Source organism: Moschus berezovskii, chromosome 17, assembly GCF_049115385.1.
Source record: "Moschus berezovskii isolate FMDL1 chromosome 17, NW_MosBer_1.0, whole genome shotgun sequence".
Classification (NCBI taxonomy): Eukaryota; Metazoa; Chordata; class Mammalia; order Artiodactyla; family Moschidae; genus Moschus; species Moschus berezovskii.
In genome coordinates this window covers 64,798,304-64,825,396 of record NC_142476.1, presented here as the reverse complement: position 1 = coordinate 64,825,396, position 27,093 = coordinate 64,798,304, and the positions used below count along the sequence as shown (strand labels likewise).

The window sequence follows — 27,093 nt, the reverse complement described above, 5'->3', positions numbered from 1 at the left end:
GTCTTATTTCATTTTATCTTATTGTTTGTGCCTTTTAGTCACACTGTCTTTGCAGAACATATTCTGAAATTTAATTTCATTTACTGCTTATACTGACACCATACCAGCTCTTGGTGTTGGACAATGTTGAACTCTGAATTGATGACCAAAAAAATCTGCAGATGCAAAGTGCCTTGAACAGGCTGAAGCCTTAACTGAAAGTAGTACTTTGATCCCTGTGACTTATGGCACTGAAAGTTGGTTATTTCTCTTGAAGTAATTGGCTTAAATTAAGCTTAATCTTGTTTGCCACTTTGAAAATGCCCTCTCTCCAGCCCTCAGTCAGAAAGATTTTGGTGCCCAAAGAGGGAAGCTTCTTTATTTTTAGGAATCTTGGCTCATAGAATTTTGACTTATAATGATCCTTTGGGAATGAATCTTTCGGGACAAGTGAATCTCTTGGGAGGGAATTCCTTTGTGACAAAGGCAGCTGGGTGTTAAACACAAACAACAACTCCACAGCGAAGTGGTGTCAGTGTGAGTCACCAGGACAGGGGCTGCATTCCCGTCCTCTGCACACATAGCCGCTCCTCTTTGTCCGAGAACAGAGGAATGTGAAACACTGCGGGCAAAGTTCTGAGCACATTCCGTCTCGACTGTCTTTGCTTCTTCCCTTCAGGCTTGGCCTCTGTTTTGCCAGGCATCGGGGCTCTGCTCTGTAACACCCTTCTGCCTCCTCCCAGCCCTAGCAGTAACAGATCTGCTGGCAGTCATGGACTCCACTGCTCAGTGGACTGAGTTTTAGTGTATGTGTTACTCCTGGGGGCATTTGCATAGGGGAGGATGAGTCAGAATGTGGTTTGTCTCATCCCTACCTCTGAGGCCTTCCCTGACATTAAACCTGACCTAGCCCACTCCAGTGTTCTTGCCTGGAGAATCCCAGGGACGGGGGAGCCTGGTGGGCTTCCGTCTATGGGGTCACACAAGAGTCGGACGTGACTGAAGTGACTTAGCAGCAGCAGCAGCAGCAGCAGCAGCCCTTTTAGGGGAACAGTGTGAGATCAGAAGGGGAGCAATAAGTCACCATGTCCAGCAGCCATCCTTTGTTGTTCAATCGCTCAGTCGTGTCTGACTCTTTGCGACACCATGGACTGAAGCACTCCAGGCTTCCCTGTCCTTCACCACCTCCTGGAGTTTGCTCAAACTCATGTCCATCGAGTCAGTGATGCCATCCAACCATCTCATCTTCTGTCATCCACTTCTCCTCCTGCCTTTGATCTTTCCTGCCTTCAGCCATCCTTGAGAAATGGAATTAGTTTTTTTTACATTAGACCCTTTTCTGTAGTGGAATTTTACATGTATTTAGCCATCAGACTATGCCCAAAATTGGACTAAAGAGGAAATGATCATGTTTTAATCAACCCAGAAAAGAGGTGTGTACAAGGCCAGGAGTTAATATTAAGACACAGAATTTGGTTTCAAATCTTGACTCTGCCGCCTAGTAGCATTGGCACCCTGGGCAGGCTTAGTATCCTCTCTCAGTTTTCTCATCAGTAAATGAAGGTAATAACAGTGCCTGTCTTCTGGGTTTATTATGTGCATTAAATTAAATGAATATTTAAAAAGTGATTAAAATAGTGCCGAGCGTATAATAAAGTCTGTGTAAGTGTTTGTCAAATACATGAATATTTGCTATATCTCAGACCCCCATGATGTTAGAGACTGCAGCCTGATTTGTTAACTGGGGTCCATGGTTAAACCAGAAGGTCTTGAGCATCAGTCCCCAACCTTTCTGGCCAGAGGCCAGTTTCCTGGAAGACAGTTTTTCCATGGACTGGTGGTGGGGAGATGGTTTGGGGATGATTCAAGCATATTACACTTATTGTATACTTTATTATTATTGTGTGTTTGTGCTCAGTCTCTCAGTTGTGTCAGACTCTTTGTGACCCCACCAACTGTAGCCTCCCAGGCTCCTCATCTGTGGGATTCTCCAGGCAAGAATACTGGAGTGGGTTGCCATTTCCTCCTCCTGGGGATCTTCCTGACCCAGGGATTGAACCCCTGTCTCCTGCATCTCCTGCATTGGCAGTCGTATTCTTTACCACTGAGCCACCTGGGAAACCCTTTCTATTATTATTACATTGTGATATGTAATGAAATAATTATATAACTCACCATAATGTAGCATCAGTGGGAGGCCTGAGCTTGTTTTCCTGTAACTAAATGGTCCCATCTGGGGGTGATGGGAGGACAATGGGAAGTGGCTGTCAATACGGATGAAACTTCACTCGCTTGCCTGCTGCTCATCTCCTACTAAGCGGCCCGGTTCCTAACAGGCCATAGATTGGTACTGGTCTGTGGCCCAGAGTTTGGGGACCCCTGGCTTTGAGTATAACACAGTCTGAACCCTAAATTCACCCCATCCCTGCTCTTTTATCAAAGGTGTCTGCAAGAAGCAGGTACCTGGCATCTTACTTCCCAGTTAGAGTCTTACTGAATGCAGAAACCTCATCAGCTTATCAGTGTGAGGGACCAGTTTAAGTTTATACTTTGTGTCAAGACTTCTCCTTCAACTGGTTATATATACAGTCACATTTGAAAGTGTTTGCTGCCTGCCTGTATGTGGAGATATGAAGGCTTGGTCCCAACTAGACCATGAATGTTGTTTATAGTTTACTTATATGTTTGACATCTATGCCTAAGGGGTAAGCATGTCTGCCCATCCTGGACAGCTCTTCATTGTTTTATAGGCTCTTCTCTCTGAAAGCAAAGTCCATTTCCTTGAACGTCAGGAGCAGGCCATCTGCCAAAGCCAAGTAAGAAATGAGACAGATTTCCATTTTAGCCCCTATTTTCTGTTATTTGTAAGCATTGTGAGAATCCAGGCCTGAAGTGCATTTGGCGATGGGGAGTCTTAAAAAAGAGAAGCTAGATGGTTTGAGATAAAACCTATCTCTCCCCATTTACCCCCAGGTGCAAGGTTTTCCCTCCTTTCTAACTCTCTAGCCATGTTTCTTTTTTGACAGTGGTCATTAAAGCCAGATGTGGGCCTCTTCAGACTCCCAAGATGGTATAGGCTGAAACTTGGAAGAGTTGTAAATGCCTTTGGCATTTGAAGGAGTGGGCTTTCCCAACAAAGACAAATATGTCAACTTCAGTTGGACTGAAGTTGGACTTCATACTGTATTTGCATCTGTCTTAATTGGAATTCCTGGGATGTGGTTTTCAATTTAACGAACAGTGACTTAGCTCTCATTCTATAGAATGGGGCCATAGGCCATGAGTGAGACTCTCCGTGGGAGTTCTTCATGCTAAAATATCGCTACAGCTTTCTGACTGATCTTACTTCTAGTTCCTCCCTGCTCCAGTTTCTTAAACATATCTTGGCCTGTTTGGTTTTCCTAAGCTTTGTGTTAGTCACTCAGTCATGTCTGACTATTTGTGACCCTGTGGACTGTAGCCAGCTGGCTCCTCTGTTCATGGGATTTTCATAGCTCTGATCAAATTACTGTCCTTCTCATAAAACTTCCATGACTCACCATTACTTACAGTATCAAATAGACAACTATCCACTTAATTGAGCATCCTTAGAAATATGGCTTAGCTCTACCTTCCAACCTCTCCCACTAATTCTGTATGTATATGTTCTGTGGGCTTCCCTGGTGGCTCAGATGGTAAAGAATCTGCCTGCAATGTGGGAGACTTGGGTTAGATCCCTGGGTCAGGAAGATCCCCTGGAGAAGGGAATGGCTACCCAGTTACCTGGAGAATTCCATGGACAGAGGAGCCTTATGGGCTACAGTCCAGGGGGCAGACATGACTGAGTGACTAACACTTTTGGTGCTTCCCTGGTGGCTCAAATGGTAAAGAATCTGCATGCCAGTCAAACCTTATTGACTTTATTTATTAAACGTTTATTCTATGTCAGGTACAGTGTTAGACTCTGGGGTTCAAAGATAAATACAGTAAGATTTTTTTAAAAAACGAAGTTATTTTATTTTGGCTGCACTGTGTGGCTTTTGGAAGCTTAGTTCCCCGACCAGGGATTGAACCCTAGCCTCCAGCAATGAAAGCACCAAGACCTAACCACTGGACCACCAGAGAATTCCAAACAATAAGATTTTTTTATCGTACAGTAACTTAGAGTTTGGGGCTTCCCAGGTGGCTCAATGGTAAAGAGTCAGCCTGCCAATGCAGGAGGTGCAGGACACGGGTTTGATCCTTGGGTCGGGAAGATCCCCTGGAGGAGGAAATGGCAACCTGATCCAGTATTCTTGCCTGGAAAATCCCATGGACAGAGGAGCCTGGCAGATTACAGTCCGTGGTGTTGCAAAGAGTTGGACATGACTGAGCGACCGAGCAACCACCCAACTTATAGTTTATTAGTGGAACTAGGCATTTGAGCAAAAACTGGAGGCAAAGTGTGTCAGATACTAAAAGGGAAGAATAGCCCTTAGTGTCTGCTGCTGGGCAAAGATCAGGGTAAGTAAAACCCCCTTCACTGCTGGTATATTGGCCATGAGTATTCCTCTCGGTTCCCTCTATCTGTTCTGGCTCCGTGCTTCCCCCACCTCAGATATCACCACCCCGCCCTGGAGACCCAGCACCCTTCTCCCTGAGTCCAGTGCCCCTGCACAGTTCAGGCTCTTGCCATCTCCCCCCAGACTCTTGTCACCATCTCTCAAGTTGTCTCCCCACCTCCATACAATTGCCAGAGTGGTCTTTCTGCAAACCCCCCATCTGATTGTGTCACTCCCCCAGGAGAGACTCCTCTGTGGCTCCTGGGCCACCAGGTGATTCCAAAGCTGTGGTGTGAGGTGCCCAGGTAATGAGACAGGTGCTCAGGCTCTGGGTGCCTCTGTGTTTCCCTCACCCAGGAGTGTGAGTGCTGGAGTCCCGGCAGTGCCTAAGTCTGGCCTGCTGGGGTGGCGTCTAGATCTAAAGAATGTCCTGAGGCCTTGTTGCACCCTCAGAGCTTCAGTGGACTGGGTCAGTGTCTCCCCGGAGCAAACCCAGGGAGCCGTGGGGTGGGAGACCTGAGAAAAGTGGTGGTTTTCGCAGCTTGGCACTTCCTTGGCTCTGCTGCTGCCCCACTCTCTTCATCCTGCCTAACTTAAGCTTGATCCCTGAACCCTGGCCTCCTCAATGGGAGCCAGGCGCTCCTTGCCCCGTGCGAAGGAGTGTAGATTCCATCCTCCACAGGTGGGGAGGCCTTACGTTTTCAGTGGGGCCCGACATGGTCAGATTTGTGCTTCAGGACTATTGCATTCAGCAGTCTGGAGCCACGGAGGCCAGTTAGGAGGCTAAGAATTGAGGCAATTGGGACGGTAAGGACCAGAACATTATCAGTGTCCCGGCCAATCGCTGGCCCTTGATGCTGTGGGGATCAGGTAGTCAGGGAAGAGGAGCCATAAGAGGAGATGAGTTTCCAGGATCAGCCATCAGAGATGTTTCCTATGAGTCCACAGGGGATTCCGGAGCCAGTGATTTCTGTACTGGCTCTGCTCGGACTAGGCCTCCCCTGGTGGTGGAGGCCCGAGGCCAGTGGCCTTCCCTGTACCTGCCACGTCCTGTCTGCTGAGAGGAGGTGACAGGACAGGAGGTGAGCTGCCTCATTCCACCAGAGGCCCTGCGCTTAAAAAAGCCGGGCTGGACATGTAAAGTAAAAGCCTGAGGATGTGGTTTGGGTTGTCCCTGAAAAAGATGTCTATTTATGTGTGGAAGGATATTTTCAGATGAGGCTTCATGTGAAGAAAGGGAGGCTGACCTCTCTGTCAGGGCTGTTCCTTCAAAGCATGGTGCATTACGCTATGTCAGTTCTGTGGGAGCCGCCGACGCTGTGGCCTGTTCATCTTTATCGGGGAGACCCATCACAGTTGTGGTGAGGCCAGAGGGCTGCCTGTCAGATTTCTGAGTCTCTAGTCTCTATGCAGTGTGCATCTCGTGGTGTGATGTTAGACACGACACTTCATTTCCCATAGACTCTCTTTAACTATCTGTAAAATACTCCTCCATCTTTTCGGAGGTGACAGGAGATGCAATTAATTTGTGTTTGGGAAGTGTTCAGAGGCCCCCAGATGAAAGCTGCTGTGAAATAGATAGAACTTTCACCACCAGGACCGAACCTGTAGTTTCACAGTCAAGCTCAGATGTGATTGCTAAGAGACTGATTTTCATAATTTCATATTCTGTTCCTTGGAGGATTCGTATTCGCTTCCAGTGTCTTTCCTTCTTCTTGAAAAATATTATCTAGGAAAATTCTTTAAAAATATAGAACTGTACAGATATCATGAATAGCCCTGTACCTACCAACCAAATTAACATTTTTTACAGTTAACAGTTTTATTAGCATTTAAAGCTATATTTATCCAACGATACACCGTGTCATGGTTTTAAACCTTGTTTGTTTTTTAAAAGAAAAGAAAGAAACATTTGCATATTTCCCATCCCACCCATTGACCTTCCTCTGACCCTTGAGGGGACCCTGTGGTGGATATGCACCCGCCCTGTCCAAGAGTGTGTGCTCGTGTGAGCCAGCGTGGGTGGCTGCGGCTTCCCCCTGTGATCAAGGCATAGAGGTTGTGGGGTGCAGAGCATGGAGTTTGGAGTGAGGCGGACCAGGGATTGAGACCTGCCTCTACCACGTCTGGCCGGTGTCCTTTGGCCTTTTTGAGCCCGTTTCCCATCTGTAACCTGGTGATGATCAGTTCACAGTATTGTTGACGTGGGGCATAATGATAAATGGCTGGCAATAAATGGTGATTAGTATTATTTAGCCATTTATGTTTTTATCTCTTTTTTTTCCCCTCTGGATGGAAAACCTTTGAGAGCAGGACCCCTGCTCCTAGTCTATAACAAATACCCTTTGGATTATTTCTAGTGCCTCCTAACTCAGTATAGAAGTTTATTAATTTCTTGAAGAAATCTTGGAAAGGCCTCAGGCCTGCTCCCAGCCTCAGTTCAGAGGCACACAGAGGTTGGGGCAATAGGAATTGTGTTCTCAGTATATCCAGGTGACGCTGGGACAGTCTAGCTGAGGACACTTACCAGGTTCTGCTGTCATCTCAGATGGCACAGAAGTTCACTATCGTGGTGAGGGACAGGGATGCAGAGCCACTTCACTGCACTTGATCTTTAAAATTTATTAACTAATTAATTCTTTATTTGGCTCTGCCAGTGGTAATATATGAGATCTTGTTCCCTGACCAGGGATCAAACCCGAGCCCCGCTGCATTGAGACAAAGAGTCAATTACTGGACCATCCCTGCCCTTGATTTTCCTAACAATCATGGATTTTATCATTGATGTTTCAGATGCAGTTTTACAAGACTGTGCCCTTATTCCACTGTTACATGCTCATTTTGCAATGACTGTTCCCACCCACCATGGTTGGGGACGTCTGTCTCTGGCAGAACATGGGATGCACAGGACACCAGACACAGGGGACACAGAACACAGAGAACACAAGACACAGACACAGGCAGGAAGGGGACAGTAGGGGGCACCAAACCCGCACGGTTCTGCTGGGAGATGGAGCCTGGATGAGTGACAGCTCACATTTTTATTAGTCTTTTTGCTGTCTTCTCTTTCCTGGGATTTGGTCATTTCTTTCCATAATAGATTTCACAGCAGAATAGCAGAGAATGTTCTTTGTTAAAAGAACAACCAAATTGCCTGTTCTGTTTTTCTGGAAAAAGAAACAAAAAGCTGCCCAGAGATATTAGGAATTCCCAGAGGGTCCTGTGAAGGTCTTGGGCTCAGAGATCAGGGTCCCTGCCTCAAAGAAGCTGTCTCCACAGAGGCCATGTCGGTAATCATCCTTTGGTTTGCATTTGTTCATCTTAATCAAGAGCCAGAGTCCTTTGTGTCCAAGTGCTATGGAATGAATGTTTGTGTCCCTGAAATCTGTATGTTGAACTGCAATCCCCAGTGTGATGGTTTTAGGAGGTGGGGCCTTTGGGAGGTGATTAGATCATGAAGGTGGAGCCCTCATGAATGGAATTAGTGCCAATATGAAAGAGGCTCCAGCCCCTTCCACCAAGTGAAGACTCAGCCAGAAGAACCTGAAAACCTTCACCTTGATCTTGGAGGTCCCAGCTTCCAAAACTGAGAAATAAATGTTTGTTGTTTAAGCCACTCAGTCTGTGGTGCTTTTGTTATAGTAGCCTGAATGAACTAAGACATGGGGAAAATCTAAACTGAAACATGCTTCAGTTCAGTTCAGTTCAGTCGCTCAGTCGTGACCAACTCTTTGCGACCCCATGAATCACAGCACGCCAGGCTTCCCTGTCCATCACCAACTCCCGGAGTTCACTTAAACTCGTGTCCATCGAGTCGATGATGCCATCCAGCCATCTCATGCTTATCTAGGTCCTATTATTTGCTGTGAGAGCTTTACTATATTTGAGTTTCAGACCTGGGTACCATATAGAGGTTATCTAGTCTGGTGTTTCCTCATCCATCCATCCCATCTCTCTAATTTTTGACATATGAGTCTACACTCCAGCTAAATGACTTGCTTAATATTTTAACACTTATATTCACTCATATAAACATGAATTGGTTTTTATAAGAAAACCATGGCCATAAATGGAAAATTAATATTCCTCAAATATATATTAAGATAAAGAACAGCAAGGGACTTCCCTGGTAGTCCAGTGGTTAAGACTTTGCCTTCCAATGCCGGGGGTGCAGGTTCAATCCCTGGTTGGGAGCTAAAAACATGCCTCACAGCCAAAAAACTGAAACGTAAAACAGAAGAAACATTGTAACAAATTCAATAAAAACTTTAAAAATGGTCCACATCAAAGAAAAAATTAGCATTAAAATAAAATCATCTAGTACAGCAACTTTATTTTGCATACGTGGAACTGGTGTGAATTGCCCCAGATCTCTGCGAGTTGCAGAGCTGAATTTAACTGTATTTGTTTCGTCTCTGGCACATGGCCATGGTAGAAAGAAACAGTCTGGTTAAACCGGTAGGTCTTATGCTTTGGGATGGTCTTTGACAAAGTTGTGAACATGGCAGTGCCTAGCTTTGCTTCTTAACACTTTTCCTTCTGTTGCTAAGTATGAAAGCCAAAGAAGTCCTCAGGAAGAAGGGGGGTTGGGGTGGGGGCATCTTTTAAGGCAGTCACTTGCAAGGCGTTTTGAATGTCCACTGTTGGCAGTGAAATGTGTTGCATGTGCGCTCCCAGCAGATGTACACTCATTTATTTGTAATTTTGTATGTGCATTACAGTACCAATACATTGTGCATACAAATTCAGAAAAGACATATTAAAGATAATGCAAGCAATATTTTAAAATGCTTTGTTAATTGTTATGGTTTCTCTGCTATCATTCGCTAATATCTCAGGCACCATTTACGCATATGATTAGGTTCATTACCAACAGTAAATGTAAAGCTACATTTCAAATTGTCTTCTGGGTAATTTAAAAACTTTCTGGCTGATGTGTGAGGTCTGATTATATTGTTGTTGCTAACAATGTGTCAGGGTTGCCTTTTTCTTGGTATTCATGTTGTTGGTCTTACAGTATTACATCAACCCATATTTTCTTTTTAGATAAAAATGTAAACGTCTATCCCCTTTTTGGGGTGGTTAGTTAAAAATTAGATCCATTGTGTAATGCCACTGATTTAGGCTTGTATGGAGTAGGTCATGTGGTGCTCCCACTGCCCACCAATGTCTACATGCTCCTAGGATCCCTGGAGACCCTCAGTGATGTGTGACTACCACTGATGAGTGGACCTGGTGAAAGTCATTGCTTATATGAATATTAATAGATCTTATTTTTGTGTTTATTTATATAAAAATAAATAGGTGGATAATTTAATATTTTCTTCCTTCACCCTCTGGATCATCTTTTGCAGCCCACGAAATCTAGAGATTGCAAGTGTAGACATATAATCCGTATGCTTTGGCTTGGCACATGAAGCCGTTCATGGTGCAGCCTCAGTTCATATGCAGTGACAACTCTACTATTTGGCCCCATCTGTGGTTTTTCCACAAGAATGTGAACTTTGAGGGTGGGAGTCCTAGTCATCCTTGTATTTTCAAAGCACAGCTCATGCCACAGGCCACAGACGGCAGATTCTCGGTTTTCAAAGCAAAAGTGCTACCGTGAAGGGTCGTGGGCTTCTGGCCTTTTGGGCTAGGCCTTCAGGAACCCTCTGCACACCCCAGACTGTGGGGCCTATTCCTCCTGGGAGAGGTCTCCACAGACTGCTCCAGGAGCCTGGGCCCCGGCCCTGGCCAGCCTGGCAGGAGCCGATGGGCCGTTTGGTGCCTATGGACAGAACAGTGCTGAACAGAGAGGGCAGCCTGCAGACCTTGCAGCATGTTTTCTTAGCTTCTGCCTTCCTGGCATCATCCCTACTAGATGATCTGTCCCCAGGCAGTGCTATGGTGACTCCCTCTCCCCTTTGAGGCCTTTCTGGGCCTCCTGGGGTATTTTAGGAGACTGAGGTAGAAAGCCAGATGGCTCCACCCACTCTCCCAACCCGGCTTCTGTTTCAGGGCCCGGGAAGTGATAAGCTATTTTAAGAGTGGAAGTAGGGGCAGAATTTTACCTGGATCCTGGAGCTGGGGTGCCCCATGTGTTGCTGTGGGCAAATATGAGCGTTCTGGCAATGGGATATATTTGGGTTTTGTGTGCTACTTCAATCTCTTGTGTGTCCCCCTGATCCTCTCAGCTTTCCTGTAATGATGGAGGCTGGTGGGGTGAAGGTGACCCCTACGAACCCTGCCAACTTGAGTTCCCATGATGCTGAACAGACCTCAGAGGGAGCCTTGTCCTCAGGGCATTAGCCGGTGAAGTGTGCAGAAATGGCAGACTGGGAACATATTTAGCTGATTTATCCCATAAACCAAGATGCGTAATCTCACACTGTTTTTGTCAGGTTCGGGGCGGGGCTTATCTCAGCCTCACGAGGGTTGAAGTACTTCCATGAATAGGCATTTGATACCTCAGCTTCTAGAGTGATTCTCTTTGAGGAGAAGTGTATTCTTCTTTTTGGGCTGTACCCCAAGGCTTTCAAGATCTTAGTTCCCCAACCAGGTATTGAACTGACCCTAGGCAATGAAAGCACGGAATCCTAACCACTGGACCGCCAGGTTTGAAGGCCTGAGGTTGGGCCATGAATCTACAAGCACTCTGGGGAGCAGAGCAAGCCCTCATCAAAGCGGGCTGCAGACTCTAGCGCTTTAGGAGTCTCATGCATTTGGACTTGATATCCTGCAGCTTCCTAAGCACCTTTGGATGCATTGTTACTTCCGTAAACATTTATTGAATGCAAAATGCCGGAGATGCAAGACAGGGGTGGTACCTGCCCTCAGAGCCAGTCTTTTTCATTCGGTCACTGCAGTAACTGTGACACAGGCAGGGCGGGAGGCCTGGCCTCATTTTACCACGAGGAAACTGAGGTTTGGAGACACAAAGCAGCCTGGGCAAGGCTTGAAGCTAGCCTTCAGGGTCCAAATTCAGTCCAACATACGCTATTCACATCCATGTCTCTCGAGATCCACACGTGGCAGATCAGGGTCGAATCGCTGGGTCATGTGTGATGGTCAAAGGATTATTTTAACCCTTTCAGCCTCAGTTCCATCATTTATAAAAGGAGTTAATAGTAATACCTACCCCCTTGAGTTATTTTGCCAATGAGATAAGGTTTGTAACTGTTCAGCTCAACATTTGAATATCATGAGCACTTAATAAGTAGCAGTTATTACTATGATTGGGCTTCCCTGGTGGCTCAGATGGTAAAGAATCTGCCTGCAATGCAGGAGACCTGGATTTGATCCCTGGGTTGGGAAGATCCCCTGGAGAATGGAATGGCGACCCTCTCCAGTATTCTGGCCTGGAGAAGGTCCATGGTTAGAGGAGCCTGGTGGACTATAGTCCATGGGGTCACAAAGAGTCAGACACAACTCAGCAACTAAGCACACAGCATATTACAATGATTGTTATCGTGAGACTTGGCTGACTCTGAGTTTGGAGATACTAGGGGTGAGCCCAGGAGACTTTATACTGTACCATCAAACAACTGTCCAGCATTCAACACCCACTTCAGTGAAACCCTTCAAAACTCACAGGATGTGCCCGTTTACTAAAGTAGATGACTTCCTTTGTTAACTGTGATTTATGTGAGGGAAGCAAAGCAGCCTTGTTATTAGTATTAGTGTTATTACTGATTATGACGATGATAACAGCTTTACTACTACTACTAATTGGTGTTATTATTCTTATTAAACTTTCCCTAGGTATCACCCGTGGGCTTCCATGGTGTCACAGTGGTAAAGAATCTACCTGCCAATGCAGGAGACCCGGATTTGATCTCTGGGTCATGAAGATCCCCTGAAGAAGGAAATGGAAACCCACCCCAGTATTCTTGCCTGAGAAATCCCATGAACAGAGGAGCCTGGTGGGCTACAGTCCATGGGGTCCCAGAGAGTCGGACCATACTTAGCAACTAAACCATCACTAAGTATTACCTGTACCTCTCAGGGAGAAGAACACTGAAATTCATAAGGACCAGATTAGCTTTATCTAATGTTTTTGTTCAGGAGTCTTTGATTCTGAATTTATGTCACCCATGGGGCATCTTTATTCTCTGGTAGGAAGTGGGCCTCTCTTTACTCCTGTCTCAGGGAAAGAACCTTGTGAGGCAGACAATAAACCCTAGGAAGGTAAAGTTAACAACAAAAAAACCAAAGAGCCCTAGTGCAGGATTTACAGTAGGGAAACATGTTCTTAATAACCAAGGATTCTCACAAAGAAGGAAAATTATCAAATTAACATCCTGAAGACAGGTATTCTTCATTGACTGTAGTGATTTTGAGGCAGATACAGAAAGAAAATCATGGTGTAAATATTAAGGCTATACTTTATTTAAGACATTTAAAAAATTTTATTTTTAGTTGGAGGACAAGTGGGTTCCCTTACCTTACTGCTCTCCACCCAGGTACTCTTTTCCAATAAATGTCTTGCTTTTTCAGCACATGTGTCACCTCGAACAATTCATTTCTGAGTGTTAGACAAGAGCCCAGTGTTGGGCCCTGGAAGGGGTCCCCCTTCCTGCAACAAGTGGTGACTCTGGTGGGGACTCTTCTTTGCTGCAACTGACATCCTGACCACTCAGGGTACTCAGGGACCAGCTTGCCTCCTAATGGACCAGACCCAGCAGCCGCAACTGGGACCCTTTTGTCCTTGGTCTCCTCCTGACACGGACAACTGGCCAGAGTGCCCTGACTGGGTAAGGAACAAGAGACTTTGTTGACCTCTCTCCCCTTCCCTCTCTGTTTCCTCTCCTTAACCCTTCCTAACCTTCCCCTTTTTTCCTAATCTCCTAGTCCTGGACACAGGAATCAGGTTGAAGGGACTCAGCCTGAGATGAGGATTGGAGACTGATCACCTCTTCTTGGCAGAGAACTCGAATTCTGGGCTTCCCTGGTAGCTCAGTTGGTAAAGAATCCACCTGCAATGCAGGAGGCCCCGGTTTGATTCCTGGGTTGGGAAGATCCGCTGGAGAAAGGATAGGCTACCCACTCCAGTATTCTTGGGCTTCCCTTGTGGCTCAGCTGGTAAAGAATCCTCCTGCAATGTGGGAGACCTGGGTTCGATCCCTGGGTTGGGAAGATCTCTTGGAGAAGGGAAAGGCTACCCACTCCAGTATTCTGGCCTGGAGAATTTCATGGACTGTATAGTCCATGGGGTTGCAAAGAGTCAGACACAACTCACCGACTTTCACTTTCAAGTGCTTTACAATATTTTGTTGGTTTCTGCCATACATCAGCAGGAACCTGATGTGGACCATTTTAAAGATCTTTATTGAGTTTGTTACCATATTGCTTCTGTTGTTTTTGTAAGTTCTGGGTTTTTTTTGGCCCCGAGGCATGTGGGATCTTAGTTCCCCAACTGGAGATTGAACCCATACCCCCTGCATTGAAAGGTGAGATTTTAACCACTGGACCTCCAGAGAAGTCCCATAAAGCTGAACTTTAAACAGACCCAAGGAATGTGAGGAGACCCATTAGCACCTTTATATGGGGGTTGACCAAGTGGGTGGCTGACGCCCTGCCTAGGAAAGAGCAGGGCATTGGTTACCTGCTTGGCCAGGGGGTCAGGAAGGGACTAGCTCTTCCTGCTGCCCGCACAGTTCATCCCCATCGAATTGTCTCTTATTTTTTTGGCCTCTCACCTTGGGCCCTTGCTGCAGGAACCATGATTTCAAACAACATAATCCATGGGCTGATCCCTGCTGGTAAATTCTATTTTTGTAAAGGTACGTGATACAAACTAGAAAGAAGAATATGCTGAGTTACTTGAAAAATCTTTTAGAAAAAATTGAACCTCTTATTGTACTTTATATCCTTCTCTTCATTTTTCCCCCTATGTTCCTTCTTTCCAACTCTAGGTGTTTAGCTTTGTTGTATTTATGTGTAATTTTTCTCTTGGGGACAGAGGATGTGGGGCTTGGGATGTATATAAATAGGCCAGGACTTCTGTTCCTTTCCCTAGTTTTGTGCTGCTTTGATTTTAAGGCTTAAATCAAGGTTAAGTTGGAAGTATATTTAAGCCATAAAGCATCTCCTCCAGACTAAGGGGTTCGAATTTTTCTGGAACCATTTAATTTCAGCCATATTTTCTCTCCACACAAACCATCCCTTGCTGAATTGTTCTCATGTCTTGTCTTGCTAATGCAAGTGCCTCTTGTGGGGTATGAAGCAGTCATTTGTTTCTGCTGTGCTGGTTCAGTGCAGTAATCACAAAGTAGAGTTTTGTCTAGTTTTAATCCTGTGTTGGTTCCATGCTAACCCTGAGACGTGAATCCAAGTTCTTGTTTATGAAACCGAAGAATAGAATCCATGGACATGCAGACACTCACACAGGCAAAGTTTTATTTCAGAGAGTAGAAGTACAAAGCTCTCAGCACAGACACTGAGAGGGGGAAAATTGTCCCAAAACAGTGGGAATCACAACAGTTTATATATTTTCCAACACTGACCTGTGCGTTTTTGGTTGGTTTAGGGGTCCTGATGTATGCAATCCCTGACCAGTCAGTTTAAAAGTCATCATGCATATTTTGTCAGTTTTATGGCCTTTTTTGATCTCTCAGTCCTTGTGTTTTCCTAAGACATTGAGTCTCCACCTCAAGCCATTGTTTAAGGACCAGATGTGTATCTTAGTGTTGATGGCTCACCTAGTGTTTTCTTTCTCGATGAGTTGGATAGCGGTTACTGATTGTCCTGTCATGGGTTTGAGTGTTTTACGGGCTCCAGGCTAGGGAGGCATTCCTCTGAATGCCAGGAAAACTGGAACAACTAGTATGGTTCTAGTTCAATGAAGTGAAACGCTTGTGTAAGAAAGTAGGTGGAAATTTGAATTGTATTTTTAAAAGAAAGCAAGGGCTTAACCCTACACTGACTACCTAATAATTTTCTATCTCAACCCGAGAAGGTCAACAGAGAGGAAGCGTCCCTTGCTTATCACTCTAGTTCTAAGAATAGTGGTTTTCAACCCTAGCAGCACACGAAAATCACCTGAGAGCTTTAGACAACACCTGTGCCTGGGCCTTCCCTTCAAAAATGCTTATTTAATTGGCCTGGAATGGGCTCAGGCTTTGATTCATTCCCAGCTGGTTCTGATGCACTGTGACAGTTAAGAACCACTTCTAATCATATCATTTTCAGATAATTCTCCAAGACTCAGCTCAGGCTGGCTTCCCCTGAGAAGCTTTTTCTGACACCTACTCCTCACAAACCTCAGCTCAGAGCTTTTCCTCTCTGCTCCCAGAGGTACCCAATCTCTGTGTGTCTTGTTCCTGGTGCTTATCTCCCTTCTATTATAGTTTATTTAATAAATAAATTAATTTATTTATAATTTCCTAAGATCAGATACCATATATTTTTAAATCTTTGAGCCTCCTGCACTTAGTACATTTCTGGGCATGTCTGCATGAAATCAGTATTTGTTCAGTGAGTGAATGAATGAAACTGTTATCAAGGCTTGCCCCAGAATCACACTCCTGCTCCTCCCTTGAATAGAAACCAGTTACTCTTATCTAAGCTTTAGCAGGAAGCTGCAAAGAGAAAAAAAACAAGAACTGGTTAGAGCCAACTGGGTCCAAGATGGTGGAAGATTTGACTTCCACTTGAGCCTTATTTTATGCTCATTGTAATACATTAGCCTGTAATGACACACCCTCCAGTACCATGCTCATTGACAGTTGCCATGACAACAACTGGAAAAGCCCATACAAGGACTGAAAAGGAGAGTTGCATCAATTCCGGGTCCAAGCCACACCTCTCTTCTTGGATAACTCATGAATATTCCGCCCACAAATCCTTTCCTTTTACTTCGCTTCTCCTACATATTTGATGTCTCCATCCGAACTGGGTTGAGAAGTTGATTTGTGAACAAAGTTCCCACTTCTCCATTTTTTTGGCCATTGAATAAAGCTTGTGCTGTTCCAGTCTCAGCATCTGTTTTGTTATTGGCTACTTGAATCCGATTGGAAAAAGAGCCTCCCTCTCTGACTAGGCTAGGACCTTTACACAGGTCCAGTTGGCCAATTTGGTAACAAAACTGCACATAGGTTGACCAAGAAGTCAGTGCAGTCAATTTGCAAGCTAAGTTTTCCTACAGTTGTACCCTTAGATCTATACTGATCGTGTCTTTTTTTGGACTCTTCTCAGGATGAGCCCGCAGGCTTCAACATGTCATAGAGATATCTAGTCCTGGAGTCTTCTGATCAGAGTTTAAAAATATTAGGTTGTTTAAAACTCTGGAGAGGTCAGAAGAGAATGCTGATGTCTTGAGCTGCTCGCCACACAGAAACTTTGAGGTCTTCATTCACCTCCTTGCTTGTTCTGAGGAATCAGGCTGTTCCTAGGTCCTGCATGGAACATGTGCTAAGGAAGTCATCACCTTCCTTACCATGATATATGCAACATGTCTCAAAATTTCTTTGAAACCCCAAACTAGAAGCCTGCTCTCATAGCCCAGGAGAGATTCTGACATTGAAAGCGATGCAAATGAGTAGAGTGTTTGCCAAATTACTTAGGATACTAAGCTCTTCGTCAAAGGAACCTAGTTTTCAATAGGGAAACTGCTAGGGTACCTTGTTTAAGAATCTGTGTTGAGTCTGCAGGATCTTTCCAGGGATAATTTTCAAAAAGCCTTTTTAGAATGAACCACTCGAAAGTAAACTACTTGCATACAGGGGATTTGTTCTGCTCATCTCTGTATCTTCAGACCATACAGAGATTCTTGGCCCATAGGAGACATTCTGTGCACTAAACTGATAGACAAATGAATGGATATGAAGTTCTTTTAGCTTGGTTTTAGACCCCTGCTGCAACGAGCAGAACTCTGAGTTGGGAAGGAGGATCATAGACATTCACAGACACTTTCATTTCTTGCAACAGGTTTGGTTTTACTCCAACTGAGACTGAGAAACTCGTGGACAAAACTGAACTGTCACCATCATTCCTCACCACCCTTAAATAAAGACCCAAACTGAAGAGATACTAGTGCCTGAGGTTTCCTCAGGCTTGATTTCTGGGGGGAAGTGAACCAGAACACTTGCTGGTTTTACAGCCTATGTGTATTATATCCTGCTCTGCAGCAGGCATCCGTCCTATCGAGTGACTGGGGCACAGCACACAGCCTTGACCTTCTCCATCCAGACTTAGCTCAGGATTCAGGCTGGTTATTGCTTTTTCTGCAATCTGCTGTTTAGGTCATATTTACCATAAGATTTAACTTTACTGGAAATGATGGAGCAGGACCAAGGTCAGTCTCTGCCATTGAAACGAAGCCTTGGAAACAGTCATTAAAAATCTAGAGCTACACTGTCCAGTGTGGTCGCCACCAGCTAGCATGTGGTTATTGAAGTTGAAAGTAATTCAAATTAAATGCCACTAAAATTCAGTTTCTCAGTCATTCTAGGCCCCATCTCACATGCTCAAGTGACTTGAGCAGCCATATGTGGCTAGTGACTACCGTATTGGACAGCACAGAGCAGAATGTTTCCTTTACTGTAGAAAGTTCTGTTGGCTCGTGCTAGTCTAGAGTGTCCAGAGACCATGGCCGGGAACCCAGTCGATGAACAGGAAGCCTGTTCCCCATTGTGACTCAACAACAGCTGCACCTGTCACATCTCCTCTAGCACTGTTTACTATTATTATTTTTTCCAAATGTTGCTCAAAGATTCACCATGGTTGGGAAATGAAGGAAATGATCTCTCAGGTTCTATACTTGGAAAGATTGAAGGTAGGAGGAAAAGGGGGCAACCAAGAATGAGATGGTTGGATGGCATCACCGAATCAATGGACATGAGTTTGAGTAAACTCCGGGAGATAGTGAAGGACAGGGAAGCCTGGTGTGCCGCAGTTCCATGGGGTCACAAAGAGTTGGACACGAGTTAGCAACTGAACAGCAACAACAATACTTGTTAACATAGAGACAGCCTTGTATAGGGGTATAAAAGAACATCCCTACTGGTAAAGAAATTATATTAGATTGAACCATATGAAATAGCTTTTTTTTTTTGTAGGTCAATTTCATGAGGTTCACCCTAAGTCAAGGGAAAGAGTGGTGGAGAATCAAGGGCAGAATGGGCAGCTGTGGCTTGTGTTCCTTTCTTCCTTATGGGTTGGCGATAATACAGGTAGTTTTAACTTGGCAATGGGTGGTTGGCTGAAAGCCTGCTTCTTCCTTGCCTACTGCTGCTGCATGAAGAGAGGCTTATGTGTGTTTGTAGTGAATAGTTATGGAAGAGTTAGAATGTATTAGTGGTAAGAATCAGAAAACCCAGCTTCATAGATACTGTTTTCCTAACAAGCAGCCTGGATGTGGTAGCTCTAGAGCTGGATGAGTAGTTCCATGACCCCAAGGGCTCTGAGCTGGAGTCTCTGCTTATCCTCCTGGCCTTCTCCTCCCGGTTTACAGGATGGCTGCTGCAGCTCCAGGCATCACATCCCTGTGAAATGATGTCCAAAGGCAGGAACTGAGAGTGGGCTTAGGGGTGGGCAGGACAGCAAGTGAACTCTCTGCCTGGATCTCTTTTCCCTCCAGGGAGCTAAATCTTTCCCAGAAATACACCTCCCCAGCAGATTTTCTCTTTGTCTTAGCCACCAGAGTTTGTTATGAATCCACTCATTAAATAATCTGGAAAAGGGAAGTGTGTTTATTAATCTTAGTTTAAACCAGTTATGATTCATAGCCTGAAACTGGGCGTATTTCCAAGCAAGCTAAATTGAGACTCCATCAGCCAGGAAGAAGGAATAGAGAAAATGGACCATGGGTGGATCAGTCATACTGTTTCCTCCAAGTTATTAAGATGCTTTCCGTTGGTAAACGACTGTTGAGAACATCTTTTGTTTTCACCTGCCGGACATCCACTGGGCCTCCTTCAGTGGTACTCACTGGTCTTCCTCCGGCTGTGGAGGGAGGGGGAAGGGACCCTTTCCCAAAACAGGTGGAAACATGATCTAAGGATCAATTTCAGGACTTCTGTTTGAACTGCTAGGAAAAGACATGTTCTACTTACCCTGGAGTCTGAGAAGATAGCATGCCAGTTAAAACTGTTGGTGGTGATTTTGCCTGCCTGCCTGAATGCACGAATGATACACATGTTAACACAATGAATGACACATGACTACTTTTTTTTTTGACTGCACTGCATGACTTGTGGGATCTTAGTTCTCTGACCAGGGGTTGGACCCGCGCCTTTGGCAGTGAAAACATAGAGTCCTAACTATTGGACTGCCAGAAGATTCCCATGAATGATACACAGTGCTAACACAGAGGAAAGAAAAGTGGAAAGATAATGAGAAGCTTGGTCCAAATGGGATTGAGCCCTTGTATGCAGTTATGACTGATTTATACTGAGACTATTCAGTTACATGACCTAATAAATCTGTCGCGACCCCCCACCCCCCTCCCCTGACTTCCCTGGTCATTTTTTCACAGAAGCTAATTTGAATTGTGAAAGATTTCTGCTAGGTGTCATTATCTAGCCCTGAGGTGTTACAAGTGATAGAGTTTATTATTTATTTGTTTTTATGTTTTGAGTTTTTAGCTGTCAGGCATGTGGAATCTTAGTTCTCTCACCAGGGATTGAACCTGTACCGCTTACTTTGGAAAGCTAAGTCTTAACCACTGGACTGCCAGGGAAGTGCCCAAGTGATAGACTTTAAAATGTACCATCTAAGGTAGAATGGAGAATCCAGCGGGATCTGACTACCCCTGGCTGAGAAGTTAGCTGTCTTTGTTATGCTCTAACAAGGCATCTAGTTAAATTGTTCCCCATTCTTTCTTGGAACTCAGAGCATGTGCCATTTGAGACTGGAATCATTAAAGTCCTTGTAGAATGTTTTAGGCTGTGGAATGTATTGGCTGCTTCTTAAAGTACTCAGTGAGTTTTTATGAGAAAGAGACAAGCTTCTTTCAAAGTTGGTCCATCTAGAAGTAGAAAAAGAGAAAAAATATGTCAGTTAAAAAGGTCTTTTCTGCCTTTCATAACTGAGAGCCAAGTGAAGTTATACCTTGTAAGAGTGGAAGAAGTGAGTTCTCTGCCTTATGATGAAGTTTGTCCCAGCAAAAGCAGAAAGACTAGAAACAGAACAAACCAGAAAGGAGGCTGAGCTTGACTGCTGCTCATCCTTATGGTCATCAAAAGACATCATGATGGAGTGAAAACATAAGCCACAGGACGGGAGAAGATATTACAGCACATATAACTGACAAAGAGTTCATATCTGGAACTCCTATAAGCAAATAAGAGACAAACCAATAGAAAAGTGGGCAGGATTGATCAACAGGCCTTCACAAAAGGGATTATCCAAATAAATATGAGAAAATGCTCAACCTCATCTGTCATAAGAGAAATGCAATGAAAACAAATAGGAGATCCCACTATAAGATCTGCTGGAACAGCTAAAATAAAGAAGACAGATCATACCCATGTTGTTGAAGAACTGTTGGAGCCCACAGACACTTCTGGTAGGAATGTAATTGAATGTGTGCGTATCCTATTACCAAACACTTGACTCCTAGATATATGACTGCGTATATACCAAAATGTGCAGCAATATTCTTAGCAGCATTGTTTGTAACAGAGTCCCAAATTGGAAAACTTTCAACGCCTATCAACAGCGAATGGGTAAATAATTGCAGTGAACTCTATAGTCCAATGAACATGATCACACTATTGCCAGCGTCACCAGGAGGACTAAATCTGGTAGATATAATTTTGAGTGAAGAAGCTTGACATAACACATCCTGTAGGGTTCCATTTATGTAAGCTTTGAAATAAGCAAAAACAACCTATGGCATTAGAAATGAGGTGAATGGAGACCCTGGGAAAATGGGAGGAGGTCTGGCTGGGATGGCACACAAGAAGCTTCCGAGAACCCTGATGTCCTATTTCTTGACCTGGCATTGGTCACACTGGTGTGCTCACTTTGTGATCATTCATGTGTGATTTCAGCATTTCTCTGTCAATAACATTAAAAAAAATCTAATCATAGGCTATGGGAGAAGAGAGATGGTTGTGAGAGTGCAAATCAATGATTCATTAAAATAATAATTACTCCCTGGCTGCCGGTTGAGAGGCAGCTTCGCTGAACCTTCCCATTCCAGGCTCCGGTTTGGAATTTCACTGGTGCAGAGGAGAAAGCGGAGGCCATTAAGCTGAGAAGGAGGGAAGAGCCCTCAAGCTGCTGCTAAGAAACCAAACTCCCAGGCCAGAGTTTAGATTAAGGACACTATCTCTTGCTTTGGTTAATATTCCATGAAATGACCAAATGCAAATTGAAAGAGTAGTAAGTAGTGAGCTTCTGAGGGATTTATTTTGCTGGAGAAATCTCAGCATGGCCAAGGGGGCTTGTGATTGCTCAGGCCTGAGGTGAGCCCAAATTCTGCAACCTGCACCATCTGGAAGTGAGTCCGCCCCAGTGTCTCTCCTCAGATGGGAATGGGGGACAACGGGCACAGGAGATTCTCTCAGAGCAGAACCAGGGTTGTCAGATGGGCTGGCAAGGACCCCACTCACTGCTGGCCCACACGTCCTTACTGTTTTTATCCAGCAGAACACAGTAAAGGCAGAGGGCTGCTCATTATGGCCTGTTTCGCCTTCTCATTTCCATTTATTGTATAATCCTACTTTCTTTTCACTGTTGTTTACAAGAACACTGCTCTATATGTTGGGAGTGTTTATGTCTGTCATTTAGTCTGAAGGATGTCAAACTCTAGGTGCTATATCCAGACCTCATTGAGAGGAACCCACATGACTTGAGATCCTGGTCTTGGACCTGGGTATAAAAATGGCATAATTTGGATTGTTTATGACTGGAGAGGGTATGATTTAATTTTTAGATGCATGTGGTTTGGTTACATTATGTTAGGTATATAGATTATATTATATAGAAAATAGATTATAGAAATTGTACAAATGGAAAGAAGTTTGTATAGGAATAATAAGAGGGTAGGGATGGATTGTAGAATACATTTGTTATTTTTGCCTTCCTAGGTATCAATTTGGCAACCCACTTCAGTACTGTTGCCTGGAAAATCCCATGGACAGAGGAGCCTGGTAGGCTGTAGTCCATGGGGTCGCTAAGAGTTGGACACGACTGAGCGACTTCACTTTCACTTTTTACTTTCCTGCATTGGAGAAGGAAATGGCAACCCACTCCAGTGTTCTTGCCTGGAGAATCCCAGGGACGGGGGAGCCTGGTGGGCTGCCATCTATGGGGTCGCACAGAGTCGGATACGACTGAAGTGACTTAGCAGCAGCAGCAGCAGCAGGTATCAATTTCCTCTTCCTAGGTAATAGCATGCTGATTTTCTTTTGAAGAATTGCCCTCTTCTCAATTCTCAGACTATGTGGTTTATTTATCCTTTTCTCTTGGCCACAGTGGTTGATTCAGAGATATCCCCGTAACTGAGGTCAGGGGCCCAGCCATGGGATTCAATTTTTGAACTTTTGAGAATCTCCTGGGAGAGAGACACTGCCTTTGCACTGGTGGTGTTACAGGGATAGGATGTGAGCTTGGAGCCATTGGAGGGCTGTCCTGCACTGCATGAGAAGTGTCTGCCTAAATGCAGCCAGTAGAGATGAACCAGGGCAGGAGATGGAGACAGGCCAAGTTTGAAGTCCTCAGTCAAGCTCTGATAATTACTCTCCTGTACCTTTTCACTGTATGAGCCACAGATATGAGATACTTTGCCTGCGACGACCGTGTGATTCAGTTTCTGAAACTTGCAACTGAAAATCCTGTAGTCATGATCAACTATGGGAAATGCATCCACACCTCCATATGCTTTGGGTTTGTTTGGTGCTCTGCAGCCTTTGTTAACTGAAAGGGAGGAGAGAGACTTTTACTGAAACAGCTATCTTTTGGGAATTAATGCAGTAAAGGGAAGACTTAGTTGAATATGTTCCTCTGTTTCTTTGGTTTGGCATCCAAGGCCTGAGAGGACTTTTGCTTCAGTGTGTCACTGGCATACTGCTTGGTACTATGGACCTCCCTTCTCCCCTCCTCCCAGGTGAATGATATCTGGCCCCCCCCCAGTCCAGGTCCCCATCCTGAACTTCAGCTGAGACAGTCCATCGGGGCATGTGTGTGACAATGATGGTGACATGTTCTGCCCCACACACGCAGGTGTGACAGCAGCATGTTCCACACATGTTGGGGGGGTGGAGGGCTGTAGGTTTGCCAGCCATGACCATGAAACCTAGGATGACATGAGATATGGCAAGACTAGTGGTGCTCAAGGTTAGGGATCTGTGGGCTAATGCTCAGGGGGTAAACAGTGAGACTAAGGAGTGAGGGCTCCCAGGGCAGTGGGTGGAAGGTGCCAAAGGCCAAATAGAAGAGGTATCAGAATTAGGAGCCAGGAAGCAGAGAACAAGAGTCAGGAACCAGCAAGACTGAGAAGACAGGAGGCAGGGCTTCTCCAAGGAGACACTGGGCAGGCTGGCCGTGTCCTAGGGGACGGCGTTCGTGTTGCTCAAGGCTACTTACTGTCAGAGGTCAGAGGGGAGGCACAGCAGATTCATTTGACAGGTACCTCTCCTGCATTTTCTATTAAGAATTTTGTTTCTTCAGGCTATACCCTGATACAAATTGAAAGGTTTAAATTAAAAAAAAAAAAGAATCTTGCATCTTCAAATAAGCTTATTTACGAAATAGGAATAGACCCACAGACATAGAAAACAAACTTATGGTTACAGAAGGGGAAAGCAGGGGAGGAATAAATTAGGATGAATTAAAATACACATACACACACACATATAAAATAGATCCAACAAGGTCCTAGTGTTTAGCACAGAGAACTATACTCCATGTTTTGTAATGACCTGTAAGGAAAAAGAATATGAAAAAGAATGTATATATATATATTTATATATGGTGGCTCAGACAGTAAAGAGATCCCCTGGAGAAGGAAATGGCTACCCACTCCAGTATCCTTTTTTTTTTTTTAGAAAGTATCCATATGTATAAATAAATGTATACGATATTTCAAAGGCAGCAGCACCCTTCCCATCCCTATTTCTTCTTTCTCTCATGATATGCAGTAGCAGGAAAGATCTCTCGAAGGTTGCTCCAATACCCGTGGGAGTGGATGCTCTGGGAGGCCCAGGGCTCTGCTGATGGGGGCCTGGCCACATGGTGGCAGTGCTGGCACCAGGCTCAGTCGCCTTCGTACCCTGCTTGTTGGTGGTCTGGTTGGTGGCGGCCAGGTACAGACAGGAGCACAGGTAGCCCCCCAGGAGGAAGCTCAGCACCACGACAAAGCCCACTAAGTAGAGGGTCCTTGGGAAGGTCAGGAAGAGGTACTGAATAAGGAAGCCAGGGTCAACAACCTCAAGTGTCTGAGATCACCGATGTGAGTCTCCAGGTACAAGTCTGACATCGCCACCAGCTGGGCCCGGAACTCGCTGCTCACCACGGCCATGGTGGTGGCTGAGACTGTCAGCGTCAAGAGGCAGGAGAGGAAATACCCAGTGTTCCAGGCCCCGATGCCGTTTTTCACTCACACATAGGGATGGTCAAACTGGTGCACACACCGGTTACATGCCCGGTGCTCGAACCACACTGGTTTCCTTAAATCACAAGTAGGGCACCTCCTGGTCTTTGGAAACATCACTTCACCGAATGCATAAGCTTAAAGGAACAGTAATGTGTTTGCTTTTGTTACGGTGCCAGGGTTAGTTACACAACTAAGGGCAAAAAAACAGAAACAAAACACAGGTTTACAATCAGCAGTAGATAAGGCAGAAAAACGTAATGCAAAGAGAACTCCAGCTCTTGACAGAGGCCAAATATTTCCCAGGTATATTTCGTATAAACCATCCCTTGCAAGATGAGATGCAGGATGACGAAGGTGTAGTTGCTTGTATGGCAGAGGTAATGAAGCACTCTTAGCATGGCTTTCTGAAGACATTCTGGAATTATATATGAAAATATCTTTGCTCCTCTGCTAATTAGGCAAGTAATGGGTTTTTGAGTTGATGCATATCATCACAAAACCAACCAGCACCAAAGCCAGGTAGAGCAAGAAGAGAACCAGAGGGTCCATCCTGGGGATATTTCTTTTGTCTGGATAGCTTTCAGCCAGAAGCTCTGGCATTCCTCCTCCAAACATTCACAGAGAACTCAAATGGCGTCTTCTCTTGCGCAGCGCCGTGTGCCTGGCACAATAGGTAGCACCCAAAGCTACAGGAGATATGGTTCCCCTAGGGGGCTGGATCTGGCGCAGGAATGTCAACAACCAGCTGCCTCGGGCCGGCACCTCCAGGGCGCGTCCCCAGACCCACTCCAGTATTCTTAGCTGGAGAATTCTATGGGTAGAGGAGACTGGTGGGCTACAGTGCATGGGATCACAAAGAATCGGACACGACTGAGTGACTTTCACTCATTTACTCCCTCCCTCATATATAACCGGGCTTCTCTGGTGGTTCAGATGGTAAAGCGTCTGCCTGTAATGTGGGAGATCTGGGTTCAACCCCTGGGTCAGAAAGATCCCTGGAGAAGGAAATGGCAACCCATTCCGGTACTCTTGCCTGGAAAGTTCCATGGACATAGGCTACAGTCCATGGGGTTGCAAAGAGTCAGACACGACTGAGCAACTGAACAAAGTTGATTTACAACGTTTGAGGTATATAGCAAAGGGAATCACGTGTTCTTTTTCAGATTCTTTTACATTATAGGTTATTACAAGATATTGAATATAGTTCCCTGTGCTGTAGAGTAGGTCCTTGTTGCTTATTTTATATATAGCAGTGTGTATCTGTTAATTCCAAATTTCTAATTTATCCCTCCTCCCACCTTCCCCTTTGGTAACCATATGTTTATTTTTGATGTATGTGAGAGTATGACCTCATCTTAGCTCTATTTTACCTGCAAAGGTCCTGTTTCCTAATAAGATCACATTTTCAGGTACTAGGTACAGTTCCCTTTGGGCTTCTCAGGTGGCTCAGTGGTAAAGAATCTGTCTGCCAATGCAGTAGATCTGCGTTTAATCCTTGGGTCAGAAAGATCCCCTGGAGAAAGAAATGGCCCCCTGCTCTAGTATTCTTGCCTGGGAAATCCCATGGACAAAGGAGCCTGGAGGGCTCCAGTCCATGGGGTCCCTAAAAGAGTCAGACACGACTGAGTGACTAAACAGCATGGTTTCCTTACAGGTCCTGGTGCAGTTGGAACTTCAGCGTATCTTTTTGGGAGACACAGTTGAACCTGCTGTTTTCAATGCCTAAGCAAATAGTATGTGACTAAATTATTTGCTGAAGAAATAAATAAAGTGAATGACATGATTGGATATAAGATGTGCACGTGGTTTTTTGAGACTACTGTGGATCTGAAATGCTGGGTAGAGGAGTTTGGACAATGCTCTAGGGTGGTAAAGCTTGTTGAGAAACACTGAGCTGATTTTATAGGGAGAATTGTAGCTTATAGCTTGAGATTTCAGAATTCTAGATTTTCAGTCTATCTAAAGATGTCACCAGACTTTTGTCCCTTGATTCTATTAAAAAAAAATCCTGTTAAAAATACCACTTACCAGCTTGGAACACCCAAGTAGCAAGTCTGTGGTCTCAGAACA

General features: G+C 44.9%; 1 protein-coding gene and 1 pseudogene across 6 annotated transcripts in view; one reads left to right on the top strand and one right to left on the bottom strand.

Moving 5' to 3' along the window:
* Nucleotides 1–27,093, top strand: part of CNIH3 (cornichon family AMPA receptor auxiliary protein 3) — a 278,751-nt gene that overhangs the window by 53,588 nt on the left and 198,070 nt on the right. For 3 of the 6 annotated variants that reach the window (XR_016039648.1, XR_016039646.1, XR_016039645.1), the window contains exon 3: nucleotides 12,243–19,277. The exons of the other annotated variants lie outside the window; for them this stretch is intronic. The gene's annotated coding sequence lies outside the window, so the exon portion shown is untranslated. Of the gene's footprint in view, nucleotides 1–12,242; nucleotides 19,278–27,093 lie in introns of those variants that run through there. 6 annotated transcript variants of the gene reach the window in all.
* On the bottom strand, nucleotides 24,540–25,638 carry LOC129551645 (palmitoyltransferase ZDHHC4 pseudogene; annotated as a pseudogene).